This window comes from Plectrocnemia conspersa, unplaced genomic scaffold, assembly GCF_051122295.1.
Source record: "Plectrocnemia conspersa isolate PC_06_02 unplaced genomic scaffold, ASM5112229v1 ptg000008l, whole genome shotgun sequence".
In the NCBI taxonomy this organism is placed as follows: domain Eukaryota; kingdom Metazoa; phylum Arthropoda; class Insecta; order Trichoptera; family Polycentropodidae; genus Plectrocnemia; species Plectrocnemia conspersa.
In genome coordinates, this window is record NW_028277172.1 from 6,255,538 (window position 1) to 6,266,630 (window position 11,093).

Consider the following 11,093-nt stretch of genomic DNA (forward strand, 5'->3'; position numbering starts at 1 on the left):
AAGGCACACGGCCAAATCTGTCGCCTTACTAAAATTAGGAAACAACTGTCACGTGCGTCATATGCCGAGTGCGAGAATGTGTCAAGGTGCTGTGCTGTTTTCTCTGCATGGGTTTCGAACACAGCTGCCAGAGGCAAAGCGACCGATAGATCTAAGTCTCAGGGTTCTTGATGAGGGTGTCACCGTCGAGGACGTTGTTGACACCAAGGTCTCTACAAGAATTCGTCAGTGACAAGCTTGTGACCATCTCATAGTGGCACACAAGTTAGTGTAGCTAAAATAAGGCACACGGCCAGATCTGATGCCCTACTAAAATTAGGAAACAACTGTTACGTGCGTCATATGCCGTGTGCGAGAATCTGTCGAAGTCCTGTGCTGCTTTCGGTGCATGGCTTTCGGACACATAGCTGCCAGATGCAAAGCGACCGATAGATCTAAGCCTTGCAGAAGATGCGGCATACAAGTTTGTGTAGCTAAAACAAGGCACACGTCCAATTCTGATGCCCTAATAAAATTAGGAAGCAACTGTCACGTGCGTCATATGCCGAATGTGTCAAGGTGCTGTGCTGCTTTCGATGTGGTCTGTCCGGCCACATTGTGACTAAGTGCAACAACACACCGCGCTGCATGCTGTGAGAAAAACAGCATAAACGTCGCTGTCTATGCGCACACAAGCAGCGACTGCAGCAAATGCAGCGATTTTCGAATCGAACTAGCGCACAAGAAGAAAGGCAACAATGTTTAGGTTTTTGCAAATTAGCCTAAACGGGTGCCAGACCGAGTAGGATCTGCTTCAGTAATTTTGTTGCTAAGGCGACAAAATTATCGGTCAAACGAGTACAAGGAATCCTTCGCAGCACCACAGTGCATTTCAATCATATATTATCTCTCTTTTCTCAATTTGTTTTAATTTTTTGTGTTCAAAACACGCATATAGATCGCACAAAGCGGCTGGTTGACAGATGCAGAAGAAGAGAATCTGCAAGTATCTTAAACAATTAACCTAGAGGCTTGGGATTTATTCTATACCGAGGACCTCGGCCGACTCCGAGAAAGTGTACAGCAGACATGAGCTGTATGCACGACTTCTAACTAGAAACCCAACTATATTACCATTATAACAAACGAAGTGAGGGCCTTATTTATGTATTAAATAATCGTGTCTTTTAAATAGGTAATATTTTGTTTTCGTAATCATGTCTCGATGGGGAGATGAAAAGACTATCAAGTTTTGGTTATATCAATTTACGTATTAAGTCATCACCAAATTCAACAAATTTTAATACTAGTATACACTTGGTGATGTGATGATCCGCAGCGGCGAATGGCCCGTGAAGCCAATGTGCATAAAAAAAATGTGATCGATTGGTGTAATTTTAAGCGGCATGAATGCTCAACATGGTTGAATAAACATTATGAGGGATTCGGTGGTACTGACAATAATGGTGAGGCAATTGTCGTGTAAATTGACGAATCAAAAATTTTTCACCGGTAGTACCATGGAGGCCACTACAGAGAGGGACATTGGGTCTTCGGCGGCACTGAGAGAGGAAGTAACAAATGCTTTCTCGTAGAGGTACCGGATCGTACTGCAGCCACTTTAGAGGCCTGCATATTGCAGCATATTTTCCCCGGTACCCACATTATCTCAGATGGATGGGCATCATATGCCAACATTGAAAGATCAACTAGGGAATATATCAGCACTCGGTAGTGATCCACGAACAAAACTTCGTGGATCCAAACGACTCGTTTGTCCACACTCAAAATATACAGAATTTGTGGATGCGGGCCAAGAGGAAATTAAAGCGGCAATTCGGGACTGAAGAGTCTATTCAAGGTGTATCTGGACGAATTCGTTTTTAGAAATTACTTTAGAGATGAGGATGTGTTTACAAAATTTATCATTACATTGAGTGAACTACGGGAATCCAACATCACTGCTTTCTCTACCAGACAATGGCGCACTACTGTTAGAGTGATGCAGTTTTATGCAAATAGAATAGCAGTATGCAGGCATGTATTTAATTTGGTTTATTTTTCGTGTCAACTTTTTAAGCAGTATCTGATTCATGGATATATTGTGTGCGAATCGAATAAATTAAATTACATTAGGCATCACCAGCAACTGCGCGTAGAATCGTATAAAGAATTACACGATTATGTCAGGAATACTGCGGAGGAAAAAAGCGCTCTGGTAGGTAATGTTATTATTCTTCCTTCAGCTTTTACAGGTGGACCGTGTCACATGAATAAGTTGTACCAGGATTCGATGACAATGGTGAGAAAATTCGGACATCCTAATTTATTCATCATTTTTACGTGTAACCCCCAAGTGGTGGCCGAAAGTACAAAATAAATTAGCTTTTAAAAAAAATGCTAGCGATCGGCCAGATTAAATTGCCAGTGTTTCAATTGAAAGTTGTTGAATTTATCAAAGACGTAACCGAAAAGCATATTTTTGGAAGTGTCTGCATGGGTCTACGTCATCGAAGAACAAAAGAGCCCTTCCCCATTTAAGCAGTGTTTTCATTCTGTGCAATGATGACAAATTTTAAATAACAATAAATTAACAAATAATATTCATTTATGTTATTTAAAAAAATTACATACACGGTCCGTGCAGTATATTGAGTCCTAACTCAATACGCATGGTAGATGGAAAATTTAAAAAGAATTTTCCAAAATTAATTTTCACGGACACTGACAATACTTTTTCAGGTTATACAGGAGGCGAGACAACAGCGCAGAAAACCATGCGATTAGGGGAAAATGTGATAATCGATTTGTCGTTCCTTATAATCTATACTTTAGAAAAAAATATAATGCTCACATCAATGTCGAAATTTGTTTATCGGTTTTAAGTATATTTATAAATATATGTCGAAAGGTTTTGATATATATTTATAAATATACTTAAAAGCACAATCAACACCTTCTGGGACAACATCAAGATAAAACCCAATATATTTACGCCACTAAATTCGACGAAAATAATAAAAAAATTAAATTTTACCTTTGTACAGTTCGCTGTACAAACGTCATATCACAAATCGTCAACTGGCACTGCCGAAAAACTATGAATTAAAGCGTATACTGACCGCTTCAAATGCAATAATGATGAGTGCTGCATTGGATAATAATAATTGTTTTTTCATAGATGGTCCTGGAGAAACAGGTAAAACTTATATAAAACCCTCATTCACACGTTGAGAGGAAAAGATAAGAAAACATCCGTCGCTTGGACAAGTATAGCGGCATTGTTGCTTCTTGGTGGAGTAACATGCCACACCGCATTTTTTTCCAGATTCAACATGTAATTTATCAATTAAAATGATTAAAGATATTATATGAGATGAAGTACCGATTAAAAACACTTAAAAACAATTAAAAACTAATATTATATCATTAGAAAGCGAGATATTATTCGCCTAATGGTTATTAGATTTAGACGACGGTAAAGTTCCACCGGTGGAAGGAAAATCTGAGCCATCCATGCTTATTATTAAAGATTTTATATCAATTCATACGATCACCAAAATAAGAACTGTGATCAAAATCAAGTAAAATATTGCAACACTTATGGCTATCTATATGATGAATGTATTAAGATATAACAAAATTAATGATCGTAATATAGTCATGCCCTTCAATTACAGTTAATCATTTTAACGGGATTCAGTCTGTGTCAATTCGAGTCATTAGACACCGCATAGATTATAAATTTTAATATTAGTATATATAGTTCCATGAAATATATGCATTTATTATTTGGAAATGTGTCAAAAGGTTTTTTAATTGATACTGGAGCAGGAGTTTCTATAGTAAAATCAAAATACCTTCCCCCTAATATGCTCCGTAGCATTCCATCACATAACTTCATAGTCAGTCATTTGACTGATATAATATATATATATATATCGACCTTCATCAAGTCGTAGCTATTACATAGAATTTATAATTATTTTATGGCGTATTTATCAAATAAAAGCTAGGAAATTGCTACTTTTGCTAGAAAACTTCAAACCCTCATTTAAACATTCCACGGTGGATACGAAACAACATCAAATTGGCGATATATATAGTAATCCTAAAAAACATAAGGATAAGTGTGCTCAAATCGTAAAATTTAAAGAGGAAAAAGAGAAATTAGATACTTTTATAAATATAAAATACTTTGTTTACTGACAAATGAAGCTAGTATGACGATTCTGTAAATGTAGCTGGCAATATAACCAGACTCAATATTCAAGATTTATAGAGGACCTTTTCCCCCAAAAAATAACGTGTATTATGTGGTTAATGAATTTATACAAGTGGATTATGTAGGGGGATTCATTTATACATGCTAAGCGATCTACACAATGTAAATCTAAATAGCATTGTAGGTTCAACTGAACATACAACTTTCTCGCTTCCTCCAATATAAGTCCATTGAGATACGAAACGATGATTATAATTAAAATGTCGTCTTTTAAAAAATGATATACGAGTACACAACCAAAGGACCTAGTATAAAAAAATAATAACTAAAACTTAAGTACTATTGTTGTCGATGAAGTGTCTTGGAGAGTTTTTCCTGTAGCTTTGTTACCTTGAGCGTTTCCGGTAATAGCGATTCTACATCGATTCCAGAATGTAAATCTAAAATTATGAGCAAATGTTAAGTATGTCAACAAATTAGATAAAATTTGCCAATGGCTATAATTATCCTCACATTTCCTTTGAGCAGTATCGCCGTACACGCCTGGTAGTGGACCTTTCACTGTTTTGCAGTAGATAGTTACGTTTACATATAATATAACTGAAAAAATAAAAAATAATTATATAATAAAATTTTAAATTCGATTTCTATAGAAAATAATAGTAATAAATTAAAAAGTACGAAATAAATGAACATTGCAAAAAATATTGAGAGCTTCTGAATTGATACAAAATATATCATAAAAGCCTGTTGGGGTTTTTATTCATTAAACTCGCGCAGTAAAACCAAGGATCGTCATCCATAATAATAAGGACGAATTGAACAATAAAAGGATGGGACCCAACAAAAAGCCCCCATTACGTATAGAAAAAGAGTTTCACATAAATCAACGATGTTGCGTGCGATGCAACGGTGATGCGTGTTAACACACACAGACACCAATCCTCGTCAAGCAGGTGAGAGACTTAAGTCTAGAAACTGCGATAAAATATTAGATATTATTATAAATCAACGCAATTATTCTCAGATGCATGAAAAGAACATTTCTTTGTTGCAAAACGGTCACGGTAAACAATATATTACCAGAAGACAAAAAGCACCATAGCGACAATATTCCCGGTTGCACAATGTGACCTCGGGAAGATGTCCATTAACCAAATGTTATTTTCTAGAGGCGTATATATATTTCGTTTGTTGAAGAAAAGAGTGCAACAATTGCCTGGATGGTTGTAATTTATCAACTAGCTTTGTAACCTTTTAATACTTAAGGCTGGTCTCCAATGAGGAGAAGATACACAGTAGAGGTGACTCTAGGTCAGAGAGGGTCTCCCGGAGACTATTACCGCAGCAGATAGGAACTTACCTCAACTACAAGACTTCCGAGGATCTTCCACCGACATCGTCTCTCCGCCAGCTTCTTCACCACCGCTCGGAGAATGACAATCTCGCCTATCATAGGTTGTCGTAATATGTAATATTAACTAATAAATTATTACCAGTTTCCAACAGTGTCTTTTTGGCTGTGAAGTCACACCCCGTAGAGTTAGCAAAACCTTAAAAGCCAAATAATATATAAAAATATGTACAATAAATTAACAAAATTTAATAATAGAAGAGTTAAAATAAATTATTAACACGCATACTAATACAATAAAGTAATAAAATAAATCAAGGCAATAAAATTTGCTATAAATGCAATATATAATAAATAAATAACATAAATAATTATGGAGAAATGAGTAAGACCAATCCGTTTCCAAAAGTATACTAACAAATTAACAAATGTGTATAAAATAACTTACTACTCACAGGGTTAATAACTGAAGTCGTGTTATTCCGTAGTTTCGATCGGAAGTCATTTTGAAAAGATCGCATTCGACGTTATTCTAAAATGTGTTGCAAATATAAATAAATGGGTGCATTGAAAAGTAAGCAAATAATGGAGGCGTGAAAAACTCACCCCTATTGCGTCATGGATATTGATTCCCCGTTTAACGCGCATGCGTAGACAAAAACAACGTTCCCGGCGTACGATTTCGAGCGAGAGGTTAATACCGGCGCCCGGTTTCGAGTGACAGCTTGGTACCGGCGTCAACTTGGTGCTGGAATATTAGAACGATTCCACTTTACGCCGGGCCGCCATGTTGAATTGATTTCGTAGGCATCTTTCGCCGGGCCGCCATGTTGGGTCGATTTCGTCGGCATCTTTCGCCGAGCCGCCATGTTGCTTTGATTTCGTCGTTTGCGCCGGGTGGTCATTTTTTCTTTACAATCAAAATATTATGTGAGAATTAACTACTTACAGCACAATTCAAATACAAAAATTATGGTAAAATAAATAGCAGTACTTACGGCGTCCACCATTCTTATCGCCGGCAGCGCAAAGAACGTCCGCCAACCTCGGCAGGCTAGGAGAAAAAGAACCGGTCCGCCAGTGCGGCAGGGGCATATCGACAGTCTTAGCACTCGCGATAACGGCCATGAACATAATTAAAATTAAAATATTTTTCTATGAATAAGATTCTGACTAGCATTAATGCTATAAAAGTGAATTATTATTATGTATAGTAATTTAAATTGTGAAATTTCAAATAAATAATACGCACGATTTAAATTTTTTACGCACGAAAATGTAATAAATAAAATATTTGTATTTATTACAAGAAAAGAACATTATTATATAATAAAAATAAAATGGTAAATATATCTTTAGAAGCGCAGGGTAACATCCCCACGGTGTATGGCTGAGGGGCAAATAGTAGTGGATTCCAATTAGAATGTAACGGTAAACCGTCGAGCTCGATAGGGAATCTTATGATGCCACCCGTAAGCAAGAATATTCACGAGTCATTTTGTCTTCTAGACCAACTCAGCCTCTTATTCTGTTATAAAAATTAATCGCCGGTGGTCGTTTGTTTTCGTTGCCTTCACTATCTGTGCTAAAAACTTTTGTACTGAGCAACATAACAGTGGGAACTTTTTTTGAAACATGAGACGCCAAGCACATGTTACCAACAAAACCAAACATAATACTATACATTTCTTTTGCCTTATCACTTAACTCCTTCGGTAAATCGGGCTTGTTGGCCTTAAATGTACCGGTAAGAAATACATCTTTTTCTAATAGACATTAAGCTAAAGGAAAAGATGTGAAAAAAATATCTGTGATAATATTTCTCTTGGTACAGTTAAATTTTGCTGTCATGTCCTTGATTTACTTTTCCTTTATTCATGGGTCATGCACATAGCCAGAATCTCTATAAAGTTGCCATTGCATCTCTTATTATTAAATTTCGCAGTCAGGACAAGTGTGTTTATATACCTACCTACGTACATATTTTGTACAAATACCATTATGATGCATCAGAGAAACTTGCTTAAAGTAATGATGATGCAGGTTGTCTCAACTACTGTTTATTTAATCGCTTTCTTTAAGACCATTTTTGATAAGAGACAGGCGTAGACATTAGCTTGCCCAAATCCTTCAGATATATCGGACCCAACATGTAGTTTGACATCGACAGCACGATCATTTTAATAAGTTAACTGTCTCATAGGGTTTTGTTACATTTGTTATCACGTATTTACATTTGTACCAAAGAAGATGAGATTTGTATAAAAGCAATTTCGGGTCTGGCATTTGTACAATTTTTTGACATTCCTTGAGTACGATATTGATATCTTTGTACCCTGGCGACGTATTATGGATGCCACAAAATAATAAAACGTGCGAGCGTCGACAGGGATATTAGGTCTTTTCGAGATAATATCTATGTCAGTTTCTACATTTTATGTCGGCCTTGTGTTTTGTCAGCTCATTGAGCGAATCTTGGAATGTGAGGTGTAGAAAGGCAACAAAGATACATTGTCATTAAAGTCTGAAAAGTTTAAAGCTTATCCGTGGACGGCGAACATCGTTCCACATGCACATACTTTTACTTAAGGCCACCTTTCCGCCGCTAGCGCAAGTTTCTCTTTTCTGTGCGAAATTTACACTTGTTTACGACCCCAGATGGTGTGAAAGCGCAAGAGTGGGGGCACGGGAAATCCGCGGACGGGCGAAACTTTTAAATCTTTCTTTTTCGGCAATATGGAGTAAAATAAACTTTAAGTTCATAATATGATATAACCACTCCTTTTGTGAGGCTTCGCGCCGCAAATGTACGCGGAATATAAATCATTCTTCTCTTCACCCCGTATGAAACTCGCCGTTTCAAATTTGATCTTTGCAACTGTGGCCCTGCGCGGGGTTCGCGCGTGTGTCTGGGGGAGGGGTTGAAAAGTTTTCGTCCCGACGTTGAAATGACGTTGAAGAGTTTTTTGTGGAGGAAAAATGAATACGTTATACATGAGACGAAAATGAGAATAACTTTGAATTAAACTATATTTCAATAATTTAAATACAAAATTACTCTGAGATCGTACGAAAATTCCGCAGGATCTAGGGACGCTGAAATCTTACACTAGACTTTCGGCAACGCAGCATCAGCGAGGCGCGCTCTGATGTAATTGATCCTCTGAATAATAGCAGTGAAATGCCTTCTGTGTAGCGAAGCCCCAGCGTCGTGTCATCTGTAGGGCTGAAAACTTTTATGAAAGGGTCAACCAGAAAAGAGCGGTCCGCTAATGTGGAGGCAAAGGGCAAAGCCCCGACGACAAGCCAGAGCGCATAGACTTTCTTTGTGGTGCGCGGTGACGTCATTCCTCTGGACCATTTAAACTACAGGATGATCCAGTTCGAGTTTCCTATGTTGGCAGCACTATATACCAGACAGCTGGCAATAATCACGCATGTTCAAAGTGTCAACTGTTAGTTTGCAGTAATAAATTTACGAAATGGATTACTAAGTCACCACTCAACGTATTATTGTACTACAGAAATAAAAAATATGTATGAAATTATAATAATATAAGTACTGTGTGTCGAAATTTACAGAAAGAATATGCTAGATTTCATCGTCATACTGAGCGAAGAATTCGCAAAATTGTGAAAAAAATTAAAAAGACTAGAAGCGTTGCAGATAGCGCAAGGCTTATGCATCATCGTGGCTCCCGTTCAACCGAGAAAATTGCTGTTGTAAGTGAAATCGTGGCCAAAGACTTGAAATTGTTGATTCGTCGGCGTTCGAAGCTTTTAAGCGTTTCTTATAGCTCCCTTTGGCGCATTTTGCAGCTGAACTTGCACCTATATTCCTATAAAATTCAGCTAACACGATAACTAAAAACAAAATATGCGCAGATTGGGTGTTAGCGTAGCAGAAAGTTTATGCTGATTTATCAAAGTAAATCTTTTTATCTGATGAAGCACATTTCCATCTCTCTGGGTATATTAATAAAAAATATCGCATATGGAGCAAGTAAGGTCCTCACGTAATTCACAAGAGAGCATTACATGAAAAAAAAAGACTGTTTGGTGTCATTGTGGTCTGGCGGCGTCATTGGACCTTATTTTTTTGAAAACGATAAAGGTAGGGCTACAACATTCAACGGTGAGCGCTATAGAGGCATGTTAACCGATTATTTTCTTCCATAAAATCGAAGATATTGATGTGGAAGACATGTGGTTTCAACAAGACAGCGCAACTTGTCACACATCGAGTGCAACGTTGGATGTTTTGCGTGAAAAGTTTCCTGGTCGCATTATTTCACATTTGGTGACGTAAACTGGCCGCTTAGATCATATGATTTACCGCCGTTGGATTTTTTTGTGGGGGCCGAAAGGATCGGCTGCTGCAAAAGTTCCAGAAGTGGCTATTTACTTGATAATACCTTACAAAACAATAGAAAAACGCATTATTTTCATTTTCAATATAGTCTCATTCCAACGTTTTTAGTACTTTTTCAAGCCATTTAAACATTTAAATTTTGATCTTATGTGACCTACAGATTGAAAACCACTGATAATATAATTTTAACATATTTTATTTTACAAGAAAATATTTTATCACATCACTCGGCGGATAAACGACTCGATAGTCGATTGTTAAGGTGGCTTTTGCGCGTGCACACAATTGTTTCATCGTATGTGTGCTCAGTATACGTGTGCATGTGCGACGATGGCTGACATAAAACCGACTTGTACCAAAATCTTTTACGTCGGCTACCTTATGCTTCATTCCATCCATGCATTTTTTTCTTTTTATAATGCGAAGAATGAAGGGGTACATTAGTTTAAGGAGTATGTCGAATATCCACCAACATATCAAACGACCGCAATAATATAAAGCAGACTGTTGGGCGTCAATCTTTGCGACAGTTTGACGGCGTTTGGTTTTATTAAATAGCTTTTACTAGAATGGTGGAATTTTTCATGTCGTTTCTATTTCAGTAAAGACAGGAAAAGATCAGAAAAATGTTGCCATGACACTAAATTGAATATTTGTTATTAAAATAAGCGTGCACTAATGTGAAAGAATAAGATCGAAAACAGAAAGTTGTCATGTTTTGGAATTCCTTTGACGGCCGGTTCGTGCAAAAGTGTTGCGAGATCGCATGCGAATACTTTTTACCATTGTTTGTCTACAGTATGTAAACTTTGTACGGTCACTTTAAAACAAAATACAATCAATCCCACTTAATCAGGATAGCCGATTATGTGTGTTGAGTATTGAAGAAAAACTCGAATCAATAAAATTAGCAGCTTAACAGACTTCACATATGAAGGTCTCACTGGTCTCTTATTACTCATGGTCAGCTGATTCGAGTGTGAGTTTTAATTGGGCAAATGCGAAGGAAACTAATTTCTAATAGACCGTTCTGCTTAATACGGCTTCTGTAGTATCCTTCTAATGAAAGTTTAAAATTTACGGGTGGACCTTTTTGGGCGAGCATCCGATAATGACAAAAGGATTCATTTAGCAATGTATTAGTTGAACGATACAATGCTTAT

The 11,093-nt window shown here is 37.1% G+C and overlaps 1 long non-coding RNA gene across 1 annotated transcript; it reads right to left on the reverse strand.

Annotated features, from left to right (window-relative positions):
* Positions 1 to 900: 900 nt before the first annotated feature.
* LOC148232827 (uncharacterized) lies at positions 901 to 6,696 on the reverse strand. Its single transcript, XR_015810489.1, has 6 exons — positions 6,557 to 6,696; positions 6,165 to 6,468; positions 6,007 to 6,090; positions 5,568 to 5,757; positions 4,718 to 4,804; positions 901 to 4,644 (listed from the first exon to the last, which is right to left on the reverse strand). It is a non-coding gene; the product is annotated as an uncharacterized LOC148232827 (long non-coding RNA).
* Positions 6,697 to 11,093: the final 4,397 nt, after the last annotated feature.